Consider the following 26,946-nt stretch of genomic DNA (forward strand, 5'->3'; position numbering starts at 1 on the left):
CAATGCTTTTTGAATTTAAGCCCTGTTAATTTTACTGTAACTAGAATTTCACCCTAACCTTGACGTAACTGAGCTTCGAACAACCGGGTCTTAACGATCCTAAGAAAATGTGATATAGGTACTTAATTAAAGTTCTCACAAAATAAATAAATAATATCTAAAGACCAGAAACAAAAATAATAGCAATTCGAAAACTAAATTTCGAACACAATGGCTTTAAACTCTTGTAACCATGGGATCGTCCTTTATTTAAATTCAAATTTAGAATCGTCGAGTTCAACAATGTCAACAAAGTTATTTTGATGTCAAAATCTAGCCGCCATTTTGAAACTTTTGTGACGTCATAGCAAAGAGGCTGTCATGTTTTGTGAAGTCCTGTCATATTTTATTTGAAATGATATGTAGAGATACAAACTATATTATTTTATGTCATAATTTAAACATTAAATTGTGAATTCATTCGTGTGTTACACAGAAAACCTTTTGATCTTCTCTTTGTAGATTTTGTTGAAATATTCCTCCTCTGTTAAATGTTGAATCACCATAATACTCACTTATGTTTTTCGGTAAAAAAAACGATTTTAATTCTTTATTTTACCGTTAAATTTTGATAGATGAATCGATGCAGTTTTTTGATAAACTTTCAAAACGTTCGAAAACTATGCTCTAAACTTCAGCCACTCTTAAACTAAAAATAAACTGGGCGCACTGTACTACAGTACGCCCAGACTTAAATTGAATTAATCATAATCTACAAGCACGGACAGAAGTGTACGTTGCTTGCACTGAACATCGCAATAACGGTTTGTACTCAAAAACTTTCATTTGTCTCAACCTCACGTAGACTTCCATAACGGATGGTAGCCAGGGTTACCAGTATTCTTTTAATATTTTCTACCACAGTATTGGGTAAAGTTGCGGTTGTTTTTCAATTTTTGAGTTTGTTTGTGTGTATGTGCTGTTCGTTTTTGTTTGCTGTGGATGTTATTTTGTTGAACTGGAAAGAAAATCTTTTCATATCACATATTTTTCTCGGATAAATTGATGTTTTACTTCACGATAGAGGGTGACCAATACCTGTGTGTGTGTATATACATGCACATTGCATTTGTATGACTTATCGAATTAGATATACTGAGCTCTCCAGAGCTTATGCGTACAAAGACAATGTCTTTCACAAGATAAAACATTAACTATATACAATTGTTGAACAAAACTATGACCACGGCGGAATGGCGAAAACTGTGTAAGACAGAACAATGTACGATTTTATTGAGAATTTATTTCTAGAAAACATAAGCATATCTCTTCATCATCATCATCTCAGCCATAGGACGTCCACTGCTGAACATAGGCCTCCCCCTTAGATCTTCACAGATACCTGTTGGAGGCGACCTGCATCCAGCGTCTTACGGCGACCTTTATAATATCCCTACATAATAGTTCGCAAATAAAAACAAACAAAACAACAGCATCTAAAATGAAAAGCATAGCGGCTAATCACAAAATGGCGGCCAGTAGCCCTACACCCTCGCTCCGTCTTATTTAATCTTAACCTCAGAACAGAGACTGGAAAACGTAATTATAGCTCATGTATTTTTCAGTAAAGACGTAGGTGTTATTGAATTTTTGTGTTTCAGAGGGAATTTTACACATATTATATTTGCTTTTAAGCTTCAAGAGTTCTTTGTTATATTTCCTTTGATGATTTTATTTTTTTTGAGTGAGAGAATTATGTTCGAAAGATTTTTGGGTGTATTTCATTTTGTTGCTCAGTTTTAGGAGCTTTGATTGGTGGAATAAGATCTATTTATGTAAACGCTTTTTGTAATTAATAGTCATTTTATATTTATATGAACCCAGTTGTTTCACTGCTTCCTGAAAATCCTAATCTCCATACTCCATCTCCACTTTAGGTGTCCGGATAAAATAGCCAATCTATATTATACGAGCCATGTTACTGCCAAGTTTTACGAAAAAAAGCAATTTTTTCGGGACGATGTAACATACATACACACACGTACATACCATTTTAATAATATTACTGTGATGGAAAATTAAGATCATATTTTCAAGTTCATCTTTTACTGATTATCGAAACATAACCTATAACCTGTAAATAAATAAAAATACCACCATGACACACAGAATCGAATTCAAACCAACATTACTTCAAACATTACATTAATTTTAAAACGACACACTACACAAGAAGCAAAGAGAGCAATCGTAAAACAAAATATACTGCAGTAGGCTTATTTCCCAAGGAAATATAGTAAATTGTTGAACTACACAATTCCTAGGCTGCAGTTCGGTAGAACAATAAATTGCAAGTCGACTGCACAGGATGCTGTTTCTTTAACGTTATTTCTCGGGTGATGCACTGGGTTTGTATTGAGTGGAAGTAACTGGTGAAGGAATAGATTTAGAATGGAGATTAGGATTTTGTTGCTTAAAAAGGTCATCTATGTGCTACGTAACGCTTGCGGTTTCACAAACAACTTCCCTTACCCAGATGAGAGTAGCATAAAGGTTATTCTGATGTAGGTATTTCACTGTTAAGTATCATCAACATAACTTTAAATAAACACACACATAGCGTCTTTAAAAATAGTGTCTTTATTAAAAAAAATGACAGTTTGCTAATGGATTAAGAAAAATACGGTGAAGTACATAGGTACTTAAGAATAATCTGTAATTCTTTTCTGCAGAACATAACAGGTAAGCTTGAATTGAATTACCATAAACATGCATAAATCCCCTCACGAAATCAACATTAGCTAAACATCTCCTTTCAAAGTATCACATTGATACACCTAACAAAGTTCCCCAATAGGTATTTTAAAACTAAACCCCAAACTACGCTATGAAACGAAACCAGTTTTCTGCTTTATTAAGCTTGGCTTATAAAATAGCAACTGAACTGTCTTACTGCCGGATTCCTGGACCAATATATCTGGTGTTCCTATTCCTAAGCAGCCAAGTGGAACATTTAGTTTTGCTGCTCACGGAAGAAGGAAATATAGCGGAGAGGCCATAAGGATGGTAGGTCAGGCGCCTTCTTATAGGTCATGATCAGTTATTGGAACTTTCGAGGCGTTGGGGTTCCCTGTCAAATCAAAACAAATCGGTCATGATTGATTGGTAATTTCATTTTCAAAAATAATGGGCGGGCTCCATAGAAGGTGTGTAAGAGCGGAGGTAGTAACATTCCTCGTCCCTCAAACACTCGCATTTTGGCGCACTACTTTCTTAGGAGATTTTGCGTTATAACATCTCTGTAGTCTAGTTATTTGGTTCTCCATGTTCCTGTTGGTCCGACGGGTGATGTATTGAGCGAAAGGAACGCAGGCCAAGTGTTTCGCCCGTTTATTGTTTTAGCTAAGATGTATGGAGGTTAAACACTGTTCTTGTTTGGCCAACGATTTCCAGTTAACGAATGAGGTTTTGTATGCTAATGTTCAGTTCTTAGGTACTGGCGCAATATATTAGCTAGTTGTCTGGTGGTTGAAGAAAATACCTCTTCAGTACAAGAATGCGGATGTGGCAAATATCAGGCTAGTTTTCCAAGCTATCTGTATGTACCTACTAAATGTATCTTGGGAATTGACATTATATGATGTCTGGCTAATGGTGAAGGAACAAATCGTGATGATACCTGGAATTAAAAAATCTGAAGCCAGATTACGATTAACCCTCACACTTATCGTTATGCAAAGAGGATTGGCCTCTGCATTGGGACAATAAAAACACTTTGATGAGAATGATTATTTAGTCCGCAAAACTGTCCAGGTATACTTCTACTAAGAGATACCTATAGTTATGTACCCAAAAACATACATAAACAGTACATTATAGTAAGCAATATAAATCTGTGTGTTGGTGGTTGTGCCAAATAGGTCCAGTTCTGTATTAATGCCAACAGCCAGTTCTAAGTTAGTACCAGTACCTATATATTTTAGTATTGGTTCTTATGGTAGCTAGATTAGTAGTTAGTTTTGCAAATTGTACAGATACAAATGAATTGCTTAGATATTTTTATTTGACGATTTAGAGATAATTATGATATGTTATTGAATCATTGGTGTAGCCAATTACTATATAATTTACTTAGCTAATAATATTATACCTCTACAATTAATTACAGTAATGAGATTGAAATTAACGTAACATAACGAGGTAACTAGCTCAATCAGAATCCACCCATTCACATTTCAAATTAAAAAAATGCTACGCTCACCCATCCAAGTACTGACCTTTAAAATGGTAGCTTAACCTCACGTTTCTCAGCCTGAAGTCAAATGAATATGTAAGCATTTGATACGTTAGTTGAACATACTCCAATAGAATTACTGTGGGATAAATTGTATGTTAATTTATGCCTATCTCAACTACTATCGTATTCTGCTTGAGAGGGAATTCATCAAATCTAGTTATTCGTTGGAACTTAAGTTATTCAAGCTCAATATCTAGCCTGGTTCCGATTTTAGTCAACTATTTACTCCTGTTAAGTTGGAAATAGTTCTGGACTTCTTGAAGTAGGTCGATATATCAAGGTCAAGCAGTATTTTCAAATGATGATCCGTAAATTGGTGACCATTCTCATACCTCTGAGTATTTTAGATACCCTTTGAATTAGTATGCCTAGTATGCATTTACCAGTAACTAGGATAGAAACTTCAAAAGTCAATTACTTATATTAAGTACTCTTACTGATCATAATTTTGTTTGCTGTTTCAATTATATAAAAAATGTTGTGTACACATACTAGTGAGGATATAAAGCAAATGATCATTTCTCAGAATTTGCTCTAAGAAAACATCAGTCTCACGCCATTACAGGTAAAGTAAAATAGTTCCCTTTTATCAATAACGTCATTATATTTTATTCTATAACAATATTGAAGGCACACGTTCCACGTAAAAGCGAGCATAAGTGCGATTCATATCACATCGACCTTTCTCACTAAGTAAAAGGAAAATATCGCGAGCAAAAATACCAATTTCGTACATAACGTTACTATCAATATCCCTTTTAAGGGCAAAAAAGAAAAGGGCGTCATGTACCAGGACCCTTGTAAATTGGCTAGGCGAATAACCTTTTGTAATCCTGATTCAAAAAAACATCCATAATTTATTTACTTTATCATTCGTTCTCACTTGGCAAACAATGGGACAATTGGACCCTTGACCTAAATAAACTCGTCGGATTGACGAATAAGGGGACAGTTGGACCAACAGGTTGGATGACTGGTCCATTCCGCCCCGACCCGGCCATACGTCTTGTAGTCGATCGAATCTCGATAATTAATTAGTTTTTTCATTCACCGATACCTTTTAGGGAATTGGGCCTTTGTTGTGATGTTCCCCGTTTAGGTTTTTGCGTTTGTAACAAATTGAGCGTTTGAGATCTTCGTGGATTGGGGATATATTTTTGGTTTGGTAAATTGGGTGTTCGACATAAAGACTATTGTAACTTACTAGGGCTGCCTCTATTTATGTACAACACTATTAATTGGCTGTATATCCTGTAGTTACCTTAAAAGGTTGGCTTGGTTTTATTATTGACTCATCGATGGCTAGATATGAGATGAGTTGCGCGTGTCTCGTGTCGGATCGGAAAAGTTTTATTACACGTAAGCTGGTAAGCCATAGGTACTTGTGTGTGTAATTATACATTCACAACTTACAGCTAGAAAACACACCTTTATGTTATGTATCTTTATGTTAGTTATTTCTGTACCAAAATTACCAAAATTATGTTTAAAACATCACAGTTGTATACTTCACAAGCAAATAACGTAAGTATAAAAAATACCCAAATAATATAACTAATTACCAAAAAGGGTTGCCTAACGCCATAGATTGCAAATTTATGGCCTCGCAACACGACAACCTATTATGTATTTCTGTTCTATTAATTGACACAGGAAATTACCGGAATGCACGGAAATTACTATTACCGGTACGATGTAATTAGTATAGGAGAATAGGCTTCTATAGGAAAACCTGTGAATTCATTTTTAAAGTTGCTTTGTGTTGCTGTCTTACCATGTATGAACTTTGTTTCTTACAATAAGGTTTGATGATTGTTAGACAGTTGATGTATTCATAAATAGAGCTTGCAATAAAGAATAATAGAGAGCAAAAATACTTATAAAGTTTGCTTTGCAGCTACTATTTATAAACATTCACAACGTTCATATTTATAGCTATAAGTCTAAAATCTCAAACAAGACATAACTCAAAGTTCCCCAAAGCCGTGGTCAACCAAATCGGCGCCATTATTATCAAACTACCTACAAAGACTAACCTTTGGAAACCACAGCGTAACCTAAATTGGAACACGATGAACCCTAGTGGACCATTCTCCCCGAATTAAGATTAGTAAAACAAGAAATTTATGGTACTTAAGCGGTACACCGGGGTAATTCGTACCACGCATAAAAATATGCAATAAACAGCCCTAATAAAACCCTTGGGGACATCAAAAAACTTTTCACATGGTACCTTTTACGATATGTGATATATACGGTTTTTAGTTTAGGTGTTTTACGATGGTACAAAGGAATTTCGCGAACTGTGAGGTAGAATTAGACCCGAGCGTGAAAACCTGTGCTTTTACCCTAATTTAGTCTGATGGTAGGTGCCGCTAAAAGGTGTCAAAAGGGCGTTGACCTAGTTTTCGGACTGCGCTGTACAGTAGGCGAAAAAGGTTTGCTGGTGTACGCTCTGCATTTCTTCTCTGTAATAGGGACAGACTTGAGCTAAAAATAATGGTGAATCGATGAAATCGGAGCAGCATTGACCGACTGTCCAAATATAGGTTAGGTTGGTTAAAATAGTCCGATATTTATACCTTTTAGAAGTCAAGTTTTCAGTCACACGGCTAGCGAAAAAAATCTATAAATTTTAAAAGTCAAGAGACGCATTGCTTGATCTTTCATTACAAAAGCTAAACCACCAAAGCGTGCAAAAGATGATATGGGTACAAAGCGAATGAATACTTATATGACGGCTGATAGAGATGTATGAAAACGACATTTTACGACTCCCACAAATAATTTGGGATAAGGACATGATCAGTTGTGAATAACGTGTACTGCTCATAGTATCATTGATTTTGCTACTCAAATTTCATGGCTTGCAGTGTAATATCCTCACATACCCCACTAACTTAAACTTGGTTCCATAGCAAGGCAATACAGTGTAATTTAAGTTAACTCACAGCACATTTAGAAACGATTTGCGTTCAATCCAAAAGCGAAGCAGTCGGAACCAGTTTCAACCAGTTCGAACTAGTTCATTCGGAGTGTAAGGAGCTTTTGAAATTAATCGGGGGTTAATGGCGTACCTTGTGGCATTTGTTGAAGTGTTATTACTGTTTCTACAAAAATTATGGCACTTTTCCTGCATGGAAATGTGCATACCTTTTTCAACCTTATCGCCGAACCATAAGGTTGAGATTTTATTAAAGATTTTGTTTCAATCACTGACTTTGCGGAGCAATTGGTACGGCTCTAAAAATTGTAACATAAACCTTAGTCAAACACGTCACGAATGAACGAATGACCTAGTTTTTGATGAAATTAAAATAAATATTTTCTTTCCTTACGTTTTCCGAAATAATTCTGCGGCTGCTAACAAGCAATCACCAACACATTTAACAAATGAGTTCGCAGAAAAAGCACAGAAAACTATTCAGAACATACGCAAAACTTTTTGTTTGGTACCCCAAAACTTTTATAAAAGCATTTCAGCTTACATTTAAGCGAAGCCTTCCATTATCGTACGTAAACTTATTTGTGGGCCATAACTTCTCAAATATGCTGCTTAAACATACAAAAATGCACCCTAAATAACCACGTTAAGGTCGACTTTTTATTTGACGCAAAATGCGTGCAGAATAGCTCAACGCGGCGAAAGAATATGCGTGGCCATTGCTTCCAAAAAGCATAAATTTATCAAGGGAAATCAGACTTTATTTCCTAGTGTTAAAGTGTAAATTTGTTTAAGGGTAGGCTAATCTTCTAGTCAGCATCTCTGACGGTCGCTAACGCTTCAAAGTGCTATCTGAGAGGCTTATAGCTAAATGGAACACAACTTTTTCATTCAAGCACTGGTTGATGGGGAAGACTGTAAATTGCTGAGAAAGCCAGGATCAAAGCTTTGTAATTTTGGGATCTTTTGCACAAAAAAATGCAAAAATCATCAGATAGCTTCTAGATATAATCTTTTGTTGCAGACTGTTTTGCTTTGTTCGAAAAAAATGTTTGGCAAAACCATCTCTTTCAAATTCAAAATCCGAAAATCCGCTCAGCTTTTAAAATCTCTGGAACAACCCTCAAAAACCAGTACAATGGCGCTGTATAAATTTCGAAAACGGAACACACCGTTCCTTCCAAATCAGCTGTTACCGGCAACTGGCGTAGCGTGTCCGCTCGGGTGTTTCCGCCGGGCGTCGGTCCGACGACGTCCGGTTCGTACATTCGAAATACGAAATTCGTGAAACGTCGGCTTGGATCTTGGCAATCGCTGCCGATGGCATGTGTTGATCGGAAGTGGCGGGAGGTATGCTCACGTACCAAATTTGAAATTTATGAGTTGGGAATTCTACTACATGATTGGTCCGTTCGATGTTTGAACGCTGTGAGCACCGCCACTAAGTCCACCTATTGCCATCCTGTCTAGAATAATAATTTTCAAACAAAATAAAACTAAGCAATTAGTGACTTTTCGAGTTTTCCAATATTGCCTAGATTTTTAATCACAGCGTCTAATGTTGCGTATCGAAATTGGCAAACGAAGCCAAAAATGTTTCAAGGTCACCGAACAAAATTTTATATTACGTTTTTCCAATACTTTGATGTTTTTTACTTAAACATTTTTAATACCGAGAAATTGAAAGTTTACTCCATTAAAAAGTTGCAATTAGTTTTCGAACGTCAAAGATGAAAAGGTTTTTAGAAATATACATGTAAGAGGACATTTAAGACAAACAGTCGGCCGACAGTTGATCCGATGGTTGGCAATTTTTTTAAGAGAAAATCTTGATTTTTATCACAGTTTTCAATCAGTCTGAGACCGGCTAAAAACCTGATATTTGTAATGTGCGTACTATCATTCATCTTCATACTGATTTATGAGCCCAAACCACCTATCGGCCGACTAAAAGTTTCCAGCGTGTTTCCATTCTAAAACGTTGCAATTAGTTTTCAAACGTCAAAGATGAGAAGACTTCTGCAAACACACATATAAACCTTATATTGCAATGATCGTTTTCATATTTCGTATTCAAATATGTAGTATTCTCAGCAACAGCATTTGTACCTGTCATCTGCAAAGATCTAGTGAATCGATCCCCTGTGTTATGTAGGTACAATATCTTGTATTGACAAACATGAAACGTGATAACTATGTACTAGGTTTAGAATTGTTCCCATGACGACATATCTTCATATTGTAATATTCTGTAGTTACTAAATCGTGAATAGTGAAAGAAAAGAGTAATAAAATGAATAAATTACCTATATAAAATATTTTATTAAATAGACATTTTCATTCAGGGTATATTTCTGGAGATTTATGTATTTAAAAATAACGTAATAACGTTTTAACTACTACAAATGTGTCCGCTAAAAATTTTGTTATCTCTACAACATTAAAAAGGTGGTACTAATCACAATAGGAGAGAGCTTCCAAACAAACGACAATTATATAGAAACAGCCAAAAAGCAAGGTAACACACACACACACATAACCACACACACAAACAAAACATGTCATGTATTTCTAAATCCAATACCAAAAATTCTAAAAGGCGACCTTTCAATGGAAAAATCACTTACGACACTATATGACACCGTGAAAACGTGATGAAAACCTGTCCCGATATACAGGCAGGTCCTTTAATATAGCTTAATGGAAGGGGAAAATACAGGGTGATGGAAAACAAAAATGCCTCCAGCCGGAGTTACTGGTACGGGGCTAGGAGAACAGCGATTTTAAGAACATATGGATATGGTATGGCTACGGGAATTTTTTGAAAGAGTTACCGCGGGTTGGTACATAAAAGGGCTTAAGAAGGTACATGGTAGGTTTAGTCAGTAAGAGTCTGACACTCTCTTACGCTGCTAACCCACAGCGGGAGAGGTCATTTGAAACCTTCCAATAAAATAAAAGATGTTTTGTTTTTTTCCGCTGTCAAAGTATAGTCGACTTTGACGCAATCGAAATAATAACTAAAATCAGTTATCACAAAGCCTACCTGAAGAATCGAAGCGACTTCAAGCGAAAGATGTGATTAATTGAGTTTACATGCTAAGCCCATGAATATAAGGTCTATTATCGTTTGACAGTAGACAAAGCTCTGAGACTGAAGTGAGAATTGTTTGTTCGTATGTTTGTTTTGTTTTCAATTTGTGGGTGAAGGGATGGGCGCCTGTTTGGATAGGATGGGATAGATTTACTGTTATGGCTTGTCTATTTGCAATGTGACTTTACGTGTGGCTTTCATAGATTTGATTATATGTCAAAATGCAATGTACATATAAAAAGTTCGCGTTTCTGTATTTGTTTGGGAAATGAACAGGTTTATCACTGTTTTAGATTAAACTATCTGCTTATATTTTCTGTTTATATGTTATTTTACTGTTTTTCAGTTAAAACGTTAAATAGTCTATATGTATTGTTTTTGAATAAATGAAGACACTAAAAACTTTACAGTCTTCGCTCCAACAAAACATTTTAGAAAATAAATACACGAACTAACTCCATTGCAGATACTTAAATTCTAAATTACTTTCAACATAAATTTCAATCCTCGTTCGAAACAAACCAATTTTATTTTAAGAGTAATAAATCTCAATTCTTGCGTCGTTTTTCGTCCGCCATTTTCATGGCCCCAACTGAAGTACAGTATTATACCCTAGACGTTTCTTGTAACGATCTAGTCGAGATATCTCTTTGTGGTGGAACTCAGTCTGACTGTATTTCACACCACTGTCTTTGTCTGAACCACGGAGGAAGGAAAGATATCAGAGCTGCCAAAAGGGGTAGGCCAGGCGAGTTCTTGTAGGTCAAGCAGCGTACAGTAGGCGTGATCAGTTATTAAAACTGTAGGGATCCTTCTAAAAATGTCCAATCTATCAAATATTGGTCTTGAATGGTGATTTTATATTGAAAATGATGGGTAGGTTTTATAGAAGATGTGTAAGTTAAGGAGACAGTAACGTTCCTCGTCCTCCGCACACACGCATTTTGGCGCGCTACTTTCTTAGAAGATGTTCCATCATGGCATCTCCGTTAGTCTTTTGTTCTCCATTGTAAACGCTTTGAGTGGTTTATGCGAGCTATTAATATTTGTTTAGTGGCTCTTTCTTTCAGGGTTTATTACGTTTTTATTGAGCGCTAGGTGATCTGTTTCACAGTTCTGAGTAGATTATCATCTGTTGAAATAATTTATGAGATCAAGATTAGGACGGCTGCCAAGACAGGGCCTAATATATTATTGAGTGTTCGTGATCGACATTTCCAAATTGCGAGTTATGATAAACAGCTAGGCTTTATTTAATTTTTGCGCTTCAGTTAATATTTCTGGTGTATTTTGATGTTTGATGATAGTTTTTGTGTTTTGTTGGTGAATTAAATTGTAGTAGGGTGGGTTTTTGGTACCTACTTATTATACGACTTTCTGGTTGATTTGTGTAGTTTATTAAGTCTTCAAATTATCTCTCTCAGGCAGATGACAATGAAAAACAAAGATTGTGTATCCATGCAAAAAGGGTCTTGCCAGTCAGACAACTAAGTTATTCTATAATGATTTTCCTGTAACTATTTTCATAAATCAATATAGCCAATTAAAATAATAAAAAACACAAGCCAAGCCACGTGCCTAGTTACGTAATACATGTTGTGACTGTAGGAAACGTGCATTTGCCGCACCGATGCGGTGCGACAGCGCGTCGCTCAAGTGCGAGCAAGCGTAAGCGAAGCTGCCTTTGCGTATCTTTTGTGATCGTCATTTTTATTAGCTGGCTTTGGTAGAAAATTTTGTGGTGTGTGGTCGTTTTGATGAGTGAGTATTGAGTTATTTAGAAAGTGATTGCTTCTAATAATATAAACGATAGTGTCTTTTAAGGCAATCATAAATTAGTTTTCAACGGACTTAAGATTTTCTTATAATTAAGAATCACAATATTTATATTAATTATATTTATATATATAAATTTATTTATTTATATATTTATATTAATTATTTATTGATTAAAAATAGAAACATTGAAGTTATAACTGCTACAAAATCATCACATTTCAATCTCAAAACCATCTAGGATTAGACTTTCAACTACATACGTAAATCCGCTCATTAAAAAAAAAAGAAACAAGACATCATAAAACTATCTTACCTCAGACTTTCTGTTACAAAAACCATCTTAATTAATCCACTTACATACAAAAAACCATCGCTATCATACTTCAAACAGACTTACAGATTATTGACCGAACTAAAAGCATTTCCATTCACTCTCAATCACCACAATTGCAACTAATTCCGTTCATTCAATGCGTGTTTTTATGAAGATGCTCAGTTTCCTCAAGTTTGTAAAGCTAGTCGTTAAATAGGCACTTAATCTGAGCACTGGATATCTAAGATTTGTAGAGAAGTGATTAAATAGGTACTTTTATGGACTTTACTTTAGATGAAGATCATTGTTGAGTAGTGATTTTGAATATTTTAGTTGTAATTTTACTCGAGGTTTTACCTGTGTCTCGAGGGAACTGCTTTTTATTCGTGTCAAAATATAGCCCATGACAGCCCCAAAACAAAATGGCTTTCTAGAAGTAGAATAAGTTTTAAAATGGGTTCAAAAGCTTTAGAGATTGCCTCCTCAATAAAACTTTGGGAATTCACAAAATCAAAATATCACAAAAACACTATGCAAAAAGGCCAAAACATATACCCCAAAATAATACTCAGATTCCAAATAAAAACAATTTAATTCAATACCATTTACACACACTTTTCTGTGGTTAGCATGATTATAATAGCATCATTTAGTCAAAAGGATAAACAATGAAAACTATGCACTTGATTGATCAAACCAATATCATTTTACAATCGTATTATTTATATCAAAACATCGAAAACCATAAATTCCAGCTTCCAATTTACTAAAAACTACCTAATCGAACTATCGGATGCTGGGATTCATCTCAATTCACATTGTACAGATAAAGTAATCCCCGCCGAAGGGATTTAGTTCCATCTTCTTTCCCCAGATAAATATAATAAAAGAATTCATACTTCAGACCAAGGAGAACAAAATGAGTAGTGGAGGTGCCATAATGGAAAATCTCCTAAGAAAGTAGCGCGCCAAATGCGGGCGCCAAAACGGTACAGTTTTCGCTCTTATACGCCTTCTTCGGACCCGATAATTTTGTAATACCAAGAATCGTTGGCAGATGTCTCAAAGAACCCGAAGGCCTCGTTAGTTCACTCGTAACTGATCGTAAGCCGAAAATCGATCTCAGTGGCGTGCACTTGGAGAGCCTATGTCCAGCAGTGGACTGCGATAGGCTGATGATGATGATGATGATCGTTTTGGTCATGCAATTGTATTTGACCTAGAAGAAGGCTCCTGACCTACCTGCATTATGGCATCTCTCATCTTTCCTTACTCCGTACTACAGATGTAGAAGAAATAATGCTAAGGGCGTGTTCACACTGTGCGATTCGACGCGACACGTGTAAGCGATTCGATCTCCTACAGGAAATTTTTGAGTGATTGATACGGAGTGAGTTTTATGGTTTACCGTTCAAAGCTGTGAATATCGTTCAAAATTGCGGAACGTGGAAATTTTATCGTAAAACATGAATTTTATGGTGACATCTTGATACAATGGGTGTTTTTAGAGCAGGTAGATTTTGGTCTGTTTAAAAGTTTCATAAAGTCAATATCTACATATTGATTGGTTTATATACATTTCAACGCTTTTGGATAGATTTTTTATGTAATTTAACTGAAAACATGCGATCCACCATATTATCAAGTCTTGTGATTAGTCGTCAATTACCAACAAAAATTAATTTTCTCTGATTTTTGTTTAAAGAGCTGCTGAAAATATTCTAGTAAGTAAGATCTAAATAAATAAGTATTTTATCCGATAAACCACTTACTAATCAAAATCTAATATTTTCCCCACAAATACCGTGTAGACAACGTAAAAATACGCTTTGCACACGAAAATTCTTACCAACTGTATGAATCTTGAGCTGTGATAAAAGGTTTTTAAAACAGATGTGTAGGCAAAGTGTCTGTCGCGAATTTCAAGGCAGCACTCGTTACTTAGAGTATTAACCAACTGGAACCGCCACAGAACTCTGTTGATTTACACAAAGGGGCGAGCTTATGCTACAAATAGTGATAGCTCACATTTATTACTGAATGAAACGACGCGTGCCTCTGGTACAAACTGCTTATATTCTTAAGAAAGTAATTAGTTACATAGGTTTCATAGTTACGACGTGTGGCGATTGGCGTTATACAAAAATATTAGGTTAATCACGACGTGTGCACTCGTCCGGTGCCGATGGCGAAAGAGACCGGCGCGCGGCCCCGGCGAAGCGACGCGGCCAGCGGCCCTCCTCCCGCGCGTCCCGCATCCCCTTCTCGCACTGCACGGTGGATCGGTTTGGCGCGCCTGCACAGTGTGCGCGTTAACATCCTCCCGGGCCTTGATAGCACAGCTATCAAGCAGTTGAATTTGGGTCGATGTCATCTCCAGGTATGATGCAAAACTTGTGGACTGCCCTCTTGACAGTCCCTCTCGATGTGAGGACGTCGGCGACTCTGCTGACGCCATCTGGTCCTTGGTAAAGTTTGGTTATGCGGCCTAGTCGCCAGCATAATGGAGGTAGGTTGTCTTCTTTGAGGATGACCAAGTCGCCTACTTTGAGTTCCCGGTCTGGTCTCCGCCACTTGGTCCTCTGTTGGAGTTCGGCGAGGTACTCTCGGCGCCATCGCTCCCAAACTGTTGCCGCAGCTGCTCTATACGCTCGTATCTGTTAGCTCTAGACTTTTCAATTAGCAAGGACGGCACCGACTTGAGTGGCCGCCCGATTAGGAAGTGCCAGGGTTAAGGGTAGGAGATCGGTTGGGTCGGATGAGAGAGGAGATAGGGGACGGGAATTTAGGATAGCCTCTATTTGTGTGAACAACGTTGCAAGTTCCTCAAATGTTAAGGCTGCGTTGCCAGCTATTCTCTTAAGATGATGTTTGGATGATTTAACCCCAGCTTCCCAAATACCCCAAAATGAGGTGAATATGCAGGGCTAAATTTAAATCTAATGCCTTCAGTACTGCCATACTCTGTCACAGCCTCGCGACTAGACTTAAGCACTCTACCCAATTCATTGTTAGCCCCTACAAATGTTTTCCATTATCTGAATAAATTTCGTAAGGTTTTCCCTTCTCGAAACAAATCTCCTAAGGCACATTAAAAACCTTGAGTAGTAAGGTCACTAACGAGCTCCAAGTGAACAGCTTTAGTTGTAAGACAAACAAATAAACAAAGGTAACATTTTGATACTCGACTACCTCTACCTTTTCTACTTGAAATCATGAACGGACCTGCAAAATCTGTTCCACATGAATAAAAGGAAAACTAGGATTTGTCCTTACATTAGGAAGGTTACCCATTATAGGTTGAAGTGTTTTACCTTTAAATCGTATACATACTACACATTTTCTTAAAATACTACGAGCTAAATTCCTACCACCTATAGGCCAATATTCTTCTCTTATAGAAGATAAAAGTAGTTGTGGTCCGGCATGAAATAACCTTAAATGCTCATGTCTCATAAGTAATTTAGTAAAACTATGTTTGGCATCAAGTATAATTGGATGTCTTTTTCAAAATTGTAATTTGTATTTTGTATACGACCACCCACTCTAAGTATACCATCTTCATCTATGAATGGTTTTAGTGGTAGCATTTTGGATTTGTGATGCAGTTCTTTATTCGTTTTAATTGTGTTTAATTCGCAAGAAAATGATTGCACTTGGCAACACCTAATTAATGTTTTTAGGGAATTACAAAGTTCATCTGTGCTAAGACAACCTGTTAGCTTATTAAAGTTTTTATTTTTACTATATTTGCAAATAAAATTATTAACAAATCTATGAACATAGGCCATAATTCTTTTAAGTTTAGTAAAATTTGAATATCTAGTAAAATCTAAGAAATTAGTGTCTATACTAGTAACCATTACTTTAAGTTCTGGTAATTCTAAATTTGGTACACCTTGCTGAGGCCACTCACTTGGGTCCCTTCTAAGAAATGAAGGTCCCTCCCACCACAAGGATGAGGACTGCAACTGTTGTGGAGTTACACCTCTTGAGGCTAGGTCAGCAGGGTTACAGTCAGTAGGCACATGTCGCCATGAATAGTCTGCTGTAATTTCATTGATCTCATTTACTCTATTACGAACAAAAGGTTTTAGATGCTTATATTGAACCTTTAGCCAACCAAGTACTACCATTGAATCGGTCCAAATAGTTTTACTGATAATATTACAACGTAGTGACTCTAAAACTTTGCACATAACCTTGCTCCGAGTAAGGCACCACACAGCTCAAGCGAGGTATGGTGGTTGGCTTCAATGGAGCCACTCGAGCCTTGGCACATAACAGCTTAACTGTAATTTGATTATTATTATTAGTTGTCCTTAAATAAACACAAGCACTATATGCATTCTGTGATGCATCTACAAAACAATGCAGCTCTACTGATATTGGCAAGTCACAGATAACATTTCTTTCCAATTTTATGTTTGATAGATCTGAAAGGTTTTTTGTAAATTTAATCCAAGAATTCTTAATATCATCAGGTACTGAATCATCCCAGTCTATCTTAGCGCTCCATAATTGTTGTAATATTATTTTGGCAGTAATGATACATGCACACAAGACACCTAAAGGGTCAAAGATTTTACAAGTTGTAGATATTATTGTTCTCTTAGTAATATTTAATGAATCTATATTTATGTCTATAGGAAATGTAAACAAATCTACTGTAGGTGACCAATTCAACCCTAGTACACATGACTGTTTAGTTAGATTTAATGTATTATTATTTACATCATTTTCAAATATTTTTGGACAATTAGTGCGTATTTTGCGTAATGGGAATGATGCTGAACTTAATATTTCAGTCACAGAGTTATAGATTTTCAATAGTTCATCTTCTGTAGATGCTCCAGTACTTAGGTCATCATAATAAAAATCATTCTTAATTATATTAGCAATAGACATAGCTGTACATTCTTCAGCTAATTGCAATAGACATCTAGTACTTAGAAAAGGTGCTGAAGCTGTACCATATGTTACAGTGTTTAATTGTAAAACTTTAAGTGGTAGAGATGTATCTTCCCTCCACAAAATTAATTGTAAATGACGTTTTGTTTCGCTTTTTTCACGCAATACTGCATGATGAGGTAAATAATTACCGAACCTTGGACGCTCTATTTCTTCCAAATGACCTAAATCTAAATATTCTTTAATAAAATCTACATATTGTTTCTTAATATTAGGATTCTTATCTAATTTGTTTTCTAAACTAAAAAAACGCCTTTTGGCAATATTATATGAATCACCTAATGCTTCCTCTGGTGATTCTTTCAGTGGCATTTTAACTAAAAACCTACCACTTGGCAAGCGACTTGTATTTTGTTTAAAACTGTTTTCACATGCTTGTTCTTCAAGCGTGTAAGATATTTTATTTGAAGGCAATTCTTCTACCTCCCAAAATCTTTGTAATGAATCATGAATATCATCCTTTATAATACTACAATTTAAAACATTAATATATGAATTTTCATGTGACAAATTAGACTGTCCTATTCCTATAGGGCCAGTTACTAGCCAGCCTAACTTAGAGCTTTGTAATATAGGCCGATGTCTACCCAATCCTATTTGTTGGGTACCTACTATTTCCCAAAAAACGTCTGCCCCCAATAACATATCAATATCGGAGGGACAATGGAACTCAGGGTCTGCAAGGATTATGTTAGCCGGCAGCCCTAAACTTTAACATCAACTTTTAGTGTTGGTAAACTACTAGTTATTTGTGGTACTACTAAACACATCATTTCTAAGTTAAATGATTTATCAATACATGAAAATAATTTCAAACTACACCTCTCTGTAATGTCACACTGCACATTACCAATGCCAGCGATACGTATTGGGTTTGAACATTGTGTCTGTAGACCTAGCTTTATTTTGAATTTATTTGTAATAAACGATGATTGACTACCTGTGTCAAGGAGAGCTCGAGCACGGTAAGAAATATTATTTTCAGGATTTACAATTTCCACTATAGCTGTACATAATAGTACCTGACTTGCAGAGACTGCTGAAAGTGTTGTGGGTAAAGTATTTGAAGGTAAGTTATTATTATTTGTAATTGAACTACTACTACTACATCCTACAGTAGAATCTTTATGCAACAAAGAGTTATGTTTCTTATTACAATATTTACAGGAACCTTTTAGGAAGCAATGTTTTGCAGTATGTCCACTTCGCAAACAGTTGAGACATAATTTCAACTTTAAGGCTGTATCTAACCTAGCTTCAGTTGACATATCATTAAACTTTGAACATGCATGCAAATGATGACTTTCATGACAAATATCACATGAATTTTTGTAAGAATTGTTATTACTCATTGAACTAACAAAAGACTTAGAATTAGAATACTTTTGCTCCCTAGGACCTTGTGATTTATAATTATCATTCCTACTTATATTTTGAACTTGTGTTGTTTCTAAAACATCTGCCCTGTTACGCAAGAAATCATTGAATTGCTCTAAAGTAGGTAATTCTGGTAACCCATTTTTTAATTCTTCCCACTTTCTACTAGTGGTGCTATCTAGCTTTGTGGACACCATATAAATAATTAAAGCATCCCATTTATCTGTTGGCTGCCCTAAAGTATTTAGTGCTCTTAAGTTTTTTGAAACTAAATCAATTAAGAATCTTAAAGCTTTGTGGGATTCTCTTGTTAAGGCTTCTATATTAAATAATGCTTTTAAATGATTATTTATAAGTAAATTTTTATTATTATATCTTTGACAAACTAAATCCCATGCTACTTTATAATTGTTAGATGTGAATTCTATTGATTTGATAACTACTAGTGCTCCTCCTTCTAAGGATGACCTTAAATAATGAAACTTGTTTATGTTAGGAATATTTTCATTACTATTAATTAAACTGTCAAAAGTGTCTCTAAATTCCAGCCATTTAAGGTAATTTCCATCAAAAGATGGCAATTTTATTGTGGGCAATTTTACTGAACTAAACCTATGACTACATTGACTATTATTTACACTACCATATTCTGACTCATGCTTTTGATGTTCAGTTTTTGAAACACTCGCTGATTCATTTATTTCTTGAGCCAATGCGATACACTTATGAAAATTTTCTTCAATTAATTCTCTCTCAGCTAACTGTTCCTCTAAATCTGAGCAATTCAATTCAATTTCAGTTTGCAAGGTATCAAATGTACTTAATAAAGTTTGAAATTTCTCTATTTTTAAAACAATTTCTTTAGACTGCAAGCTACTAATTGGAGTATTTTTAGATATCTCTTGTAAATAGTTGTAGAATTTTGTAACTTGGCCTTTGATGGCACTACGTTTTCTAATAGGAACTTGAATCTCTGACTTTTCACTTTCACTCATTTTGAATAACTCACTAACACAATATTTTTTGTAATTAGGTACAAATTTAGTTAAAAGAATAAACTACCTAACACTTTAGAGGCAACAATGAATGGGTAGGCACAGATTACAATAGAAACTCAAAGCCGCTAACTCACGGTAACCTTTTGAAGCTGTGACAGCACGAAGTAGGCAGCACTCACCAGGCACCTGCGCTGCGATTAGTAGACAGGCCGCAGGTAGCTAGCAGTTGGTTGAGCGAAGCACATGCACATTCACCGCAACTGAAATAGTCGGCAAGCTTTGGTATAATAACTGTATTAATTGTTGCGCTAGTTAGGAATTTACTTTTATTAGGCAATAGGCATGTATTTTGGTAAATACTTAGAACCAAAACCTCAATTTGCAAAATTAATATGCTTAGGTAGATATGCTTATAGTGCATTAGGCGTAGGTACACTTTTAGTGTGTACAATAAATAATTATTAGGTGCATTAATATAGATGCTTTTAGATTAATTAGGCGTACACGTAGTTTAGGATGCACGATTTAAATGAAATTAAGTTTAGGCTATGCAATTTCACACACGCGGCACAAAATGGACTCGCCCACTATAGCGTCGTAGGTTAGAAAACGCGGCACAAAATAATGGACTCGCCCACTATAGCGTCGTAGGCTAGAAAACGCGGCACAAAATGGACTCGCCCACTATAGCGTCGTAGGTTAGAAAACGCGGCACAAAATGGACTCGCCCACTATAGCGTCGTAGGTTAGAAAAGCAAAATTTGTACCATTTTGAATATAGGCAAGCTAATTAACGAATAGTACCTAAGCCCGCTAGGCTATTCACACAAATAAACACTAGGAAAAGGATAGGAAATAATAGGAAACGAGCAACTTCCCTCGGGTTAGACCTCCGCCGTCTGATGCCGCCTGCTGTTGTAGTCTGCGTCTTCGTAGAACTCGTGGTGGTGGTACGGCGTGGTCCGCGGAGACACGTTGGCTGCACGTGTTGCCGCCGTCCTCACTTAGCCCGCTGCGCGCCGCTCGGCGTAGATTGTAGGTTCTTCGAGTTAGAAAAATATTGTCATAGACGGTCGCCAAATGAATGAAACGACGCGTGCCTCTGGTACAAACTGCTTATATTCTTAAGAAAGTAATTAGTTACATAGGTTTCATAGTTACGACGTGTGGCGATTGGCGTTATACAAAAATATTAGGTTAATCACGACGTGTGCACTCGTCCGGTGCCGATGGCGAAAGAGACCGGCGCGCGGCCCCGGCGAAGCGACGCGGCCAGCGGCCCTCCTCCCGCGCGTCCCGCATCCCCTTCTCGCACTGCACGGTGGATCGGTTTGGCGCGCCTGCACAGTGTGCGCGTTAACAATTACATTTTACGATCACATCGTTATACACGCACTTGACAAAATTGACAAACACAAAGCACGCATACATGTACTTCCAACCAAGTTTTAGAAAACAATCAAATACATTAAGGCATCATTGTGAAGGACTACCTTCTTTGTTGTTTGCTTTGGCAGTATTTAAAGATTTTTAGACAAAGACATAGGTACCTACATGTTATTTATTGATAGTAAATACAAGTATGTATGCGCGGATAAATATGAATACGAGCGGCACACTCGTACTTTTAGCAGAGGAGAACATTGGCGTATCCAGTGTTTCATATGTTCCAGGTATCGTAGGCAGCAATGTGTTCCAGGATTTATTTTCTTACGAAGCATTTTGAATGCCTTTGTAAAATCTGCAGCTGTTTACTTCGACTGTGCTTTTGTGATGAAATATAAAATTATACCTAAGGCAGATGGGGATTATTTTTATGCCTGTTTTTACTGAAAATGGTTGATTTATTTTGGATTATATTTTTCGAGGTGTTTTGTTTAGGATCAGGTGTTTGATGCGAACGGCTTTAATATTTGTTGTTATTTTTTACTTTTGAAATATTTTTGCTTCTTGTTAATAGCTTTCTCTAGGAGTCATTTGTAAACTATGTAATGAATCCCAGTTAGTGTTTGCAGTTTTATAGCAAAAAGCTTACATTTAAAAATTAATACCACAAAAAATGCTTTTATCAAAAAGTATAATAATTTTTATTTCCGTAAGATACTAACAAAGGTGCAGAGAAAAGAAACTGATACTTATTTTTTTTAAATTATCGATATAAATCTGTATTTAGAGCATCACTAAGAAACTAAGACCACAGCGTAACACTTCGAACCAACACTAAATTAGCACTTAATACACCCAACTAATCCAAAACCGAAGCTATCGATAAAACGATCCGGCAGTTTAACCGGCTATCCGGCATTACAGCCGGTTATCCGACGCTTCGGGGTAATACGGCCGTCGGACCGGCTGATCTGCAGCCGCGATGTGTTAAACCTATCGATAGGAACGTGATAAACAGCTGACTGCTCTAGCTAGAGGATATAGCTAGATAGTTAGATATATTGCAACGATACCTTGTATTAGTGGACTAGTTGCATTTAATTTGAGTCAGTAGAGAATTGAGAATTTGAATAATTTAAAAATATTAAAGAAAGTTCATCAACAAGATTAAAAGTGCGATAAAATAGTCGGAAGATTAATATTTTATTTGGAACTTTTCTTCCGAAAACGATTGAGCAAGTTTAGACAAAAAGGTCTTTAGGTTTAGGAAAATCTTAGCTTCATGGACGACATTTATTTTTAAATGTCGTCTTAACTACCTATTATAGAAACAACTGAATTGAGATTTTCTAAAGTGGCCTTTGTTAGAAATTATTTAAGAACTATTAATTTACATTTTTTTATGTTTAATTGAAATAAGCCTCCAGAACTAAAAATAATAAGCAAATATCATCATAAAAACAAGTTAATTTATTAAATTAGTGTCTAGTTGTTTAAGTAACCATAAAAAACTAGTCACAGTCAGACCTAGATTTTTCAACTATATTGAAAAAAAAAATGGTAACACTAAAAATAACATAAATGATTGAGTTGAAATTTAAATATTCTTGTTTTCCCAATTTATTCTCTAAATAAGAATTTTCTATTGTAATAAGATAACTAGACTTCAAAAGAATTTATTTTCATATATTACCTAATGCTATTACATTTTGTTTCAGGTAAATTTCAGGAGCTGTACTTAAACTACTATTCATGAAATTCATGAGATGAGGTAACACAAAAGAATAATATTGTTTGTTTGTTTTTTGTTCTGTTTTGTTGTTATTGCAACATTTGTCTCGCGTTAGGTAAGTTGTTTTTCTGTTTTGATATTCAAATGTTTTTTTTTTTAATTGGACTATGATATGGTTATGCATTAAAATATGATTTGTGATTCTATGTTTAAACGACTGCGTACAGTTGTATTTTATATTATTACCTGGTATTATACATGATTTTAAGTCATATTTATTCAAGAAAAATGTGGACTTCAGAGCATTTTGAAATGCTGTATTAATAAAAGCATAAATGTCGAAACTAAATTACATAAAAAATAATAGAAAACGTTTATTTGCAAAGTACCTATGTATACTAAATGTATGCCAGTTATTTCGTAATTTTAAAACACGGAACATTTATATCTTCCGAATAAACCAGTACAGACAACCTGAAAAAAACAAGTTCCCAATAACTCAAAAACAAACTACATCTAATTTTAACCTCACACAAAAACGAAACGTTACATAACCAAAACAACACACGCATAAAACTGAAAGGTACTTATAAATATTGTCGAAGGCGCGTCTTCACTTCAATACACAATAAACATGAATATAGGAATCAATTCTGAAAAGATTTGTTTTGCAATAGCTCTCTGAAAGCGGATCATAATGCGAAATTGATTGAACAATCATAGAGAACAAAATCGTATAGGAATATCTTCGAGACAATGGTTTAGTTCTGTGAATAAGGTGGATTAGATTTGAGAGGTTTATTGCTAAGGTAAAATTCCACTAAAATTGTTCGCGCAGTTTTGTTCGCGAACAAAATAGGCAAATCATTTAGGCCTTTACAAGCACTTATGAACGTGAAAAATATAGAAAGTATCAATAACGTTAAATTATTTCGGACTGTACAAGCACTTATGAATATCAACAATATTAAGTTTGATTCTAGTTGCTCATTTCAAAAGTAGCTTCCTATGGAGAAAAACGGGTAAGAAACTCCAATAAGTGCATTTTCGCAAGTCCACTTTTAGCAAGTGGCATATCAACCTACCTGCTTCGACTAATGACTCCCCATAGATCCCTTCGAAATACATATAGAGAGTTGCTACCTAATTTCTACCAGCTGCCAATGGTTGCTTTCAATTGCTACACTGGTAGTTGTGAGGATAATCAGTACCAGTCATCCTGATATGTAAATCTGATGATCATAGTCGACTGCAGAATGTATTCCTCCTTAAGTAAGCGCCAACTATCCAGGTCTTGGGTAGCCCGTTTCCATCGTCTGCCTGTGGATATTGTTAACATAAGTTCATGCACAAAGGTTGCAGTTTTGCGAACAGTTTAGATATGTTCGCATGCCTAGAGCGAGAAGACCAGAAGAGACATTAGTTTGCGTCACACTGGTGAAATCTCGCCTTTACATTATCTGTCTATAATACGTATTTTTATTACCAAGCTTATCGGATCTAGAGGTAATATCCGATTGATCATTTCATGGAAAGATTTATCTACTTAACCAGAAGGGTTAGGTTTGTATCTAGATTGAACCGGTTATGTTGTTAAATCCTGTGTGATAAGGATACGAGCTTATTGGCAATCTCAATCAAATGGGCTTAGATCTAGGCTTCGGTAGTTTCAACAGGATCTTGAGTTAGAAATTGAGATAAGAAGGTTTGATATCACTGCAAGGAGCTGATTTAAGGTATTTCAGTAAGCCAAAGTAAAAACAGCGGTTCCTATGGTTTAAAAAATATACATTTAATAAAGCTTCAGAAAATGTGAATAACATTACATTTTAATTCTTTATTAAATAAGGAATATTTTTTATCATGGTCTGAAATAAAACAGGTATCCTTCTAGGTTTTCTCGTGTTTAAGAGCCTGCGTACACTGCAGATTAGACTGTCGGCCGATGTTTGTTGGATAGTTTATTTTAAAAATAATTATGAATCCAATAAAACTGTTCAGTTGGTCTGATACTTCATAGTTAAGCACGTTTCAACTACCAGCTTACTAAAAGTCTGCAGTGTGCGACACCTCTAAAACATGAAAAACTCAAATACTAAAAAATATACTAAACAAAACAAAATTATATACACAGGGTGCTGTCATAATTTATCATAGTGAGATTATGTTATGAAAAGACAGCTTTGCCAGCAATATCACCGTACCTACGTTCACGGCTTATCCTAATATACCCCCTGTATAACAGGTATCACAAAAATGTAAGTAAAACTTGGTGAAGTAATGAATAATTCATGTTCTTCTCTGAATTATTATGTACGGCGTATGTAGTGATGTGATTTCACAGAGGTATGGAGCGGGGAACTCTTGTGTTCTTTAGCTTGAGAAACATATGGTGAAAATATACGGATGCTTTGTTGCGTTTAATTATATTATTTTCGAATTTTTACGCATTTTTTTGTATTATATACAAAGACAGTATTTTGAAAAGCTCGTAATAATTATTTACTTGTCCTTTCATATGTTTTGAAGTTTGAAGAAATTACACTATTGAACCTCCAAAATTGCCTGATTGTTGCTAATATTTAAATTAAATAATGAAATATGGTTCAGATATAAATGAAAAATATATATAATTTTGAATTCGATATATAACTTTTTGAATTTTGTACAAACAGACGTCAAAATTACCCAAATTATGCGACTGTTAAATTGCTATAAAATCCTTTTTAGTGATATTAATCAATAGACCTAGAACAATACCTAACATTTTCACACCGTCCACGTCCAAAACGCCATCCCCTATGTCCCCACACTTTAACACCCAAAAAAATATGGTTACGATGCAAATGAAGTCTCAGTGTTTTTGCAAAAAGAGCTGTAATGTTACAGTGAGCTTACATTTATGTAAATTGCGCGGTCGTAGCAAGATTTTTTTGTTTATTAATATAAAAATGTCGTTAGTGAAGCTGTAAAAACGTCTTTGTTATTTCCCTGCTTTTTTGATGGTATGTTTTGTTAGAAATTATTTTGAGATGAGATGTATTTGGTATATACTTGGTGGTTTATGGGGACTGTCTCCTACATAGGAAAATTTTAATAAAAATGCCACTCCGGTTCCTTAGTACTAATGTGCTCGATTTTAAAATTTCACTAATTGAAATTGGCTAACATAATTAGGTATATTCAATCTTCTGAATGCCTTCTGCACACACTTCTTTTATGTGTTTGAGTATGGAATAGGTAGTAGCAAAAAAATACGTCCATTCCATTCAAAACAGTTTATACTATTCTGCAACGCACCTACAGTTTACTAAATTGACCACGCCCCGTCATTACCATCAAAATTAATCAACTTCAAGCATAAACCATCGCGATGTAGTTACACTGTAAACAGCTGGTGCCAACTCATCAATCCAACCGATTTACAACCCTCAACCATGGAGAACAAAATGCCTAGCGGAGGTGTCAACGCAAAATCGCCTAAGAAAGTAGCGCGCCAAAATGCCAGTGTGTCGGGACGAGGAACGCCACTAGCTCCGCCCTCATACTCCTTTGGAACCAGCTCATTATTTTCAAAATGAAATCACCAATCAATGAAGACCAATCTTTGACAAATCGGTTTTGATTTGACAAGAAACCAAACGCGTCGTTACTGTTAGTAACTTTCTTTAATTTATTGTTATTGGTTTTAAATTACTATTGTTGTGCACTTCTGACTTACTCTTCCGTATCGCATCTGTTATCGCTCTAAGGTTTGCTGTTAGAGAACCCAACTCTGGGTTAAGCTCGCCTTTATACATAACTTCTATGTATTGTTTTGTATTTTTTTGTGTACTATAAAGAATAATAATAATAACTGATGACGCTTATGACGCGATAATAACCGTGACCTACAAGAAGGCGCCTGACCTACCTTCCGTAAGGCATCTCCGCTAACTTTCTCTCCTCCGTGCCCCGAACCCTCAAACGTCCATCCTCTAAGTTAACCCCCGCGTGCCAAGACGTTGAATGATGGTGTCAAGTCAAAGAATGTTCGAGAAAAATGACGTCACAGCTCATATTCTTATGCTAATGCA

General features: G+C 35.7%; 1 protein-coding gene and 1 long non-coding RNA gene across 2 annotated transcripts in view; one reads left to right on the forward strand and one right to left on the reverse strand.

Annotated features, from left to right (window-relative positions):
• LOC110382677 (hemicentin-2) overlaps positions 1-26,946 on the forward strand; it is a 317,734-nt gene that overhangs the window by 157,662 nt on the left and 133,126 nt on the right. The gene's annotated exons all lie outside the window — the stretch shown is intronic.
• Positions 20,395-21,118, reverse strand: LOC126054199 (uncharacterized). Its single transcript, XR_010277480.1, has 2 exons — positions 20,897-21,118; positions 20,395-20,794 (listed from the first exon to the last, which is right to left on the reverse strand). It is a non-coding gene; the product is annotated as an uncharacterized LOC126054199 (long non-coding RNA).

Source organism: Helicoverpa armigera, chromosome 20 (genome assembly GCF_030705265.1).
Source record: "Helicoverpa armigera isolate CAAS_96S chromosome 20, ASM3070526v1, whole genome shotgun sequence".
Classification (NCBI taxonomy): Eukaryota; Metazoa; Arthropoda; class Insecta; order Lepidoptera; family Noctuidae; genus Helicoverpa; species Helicoverpa armigera.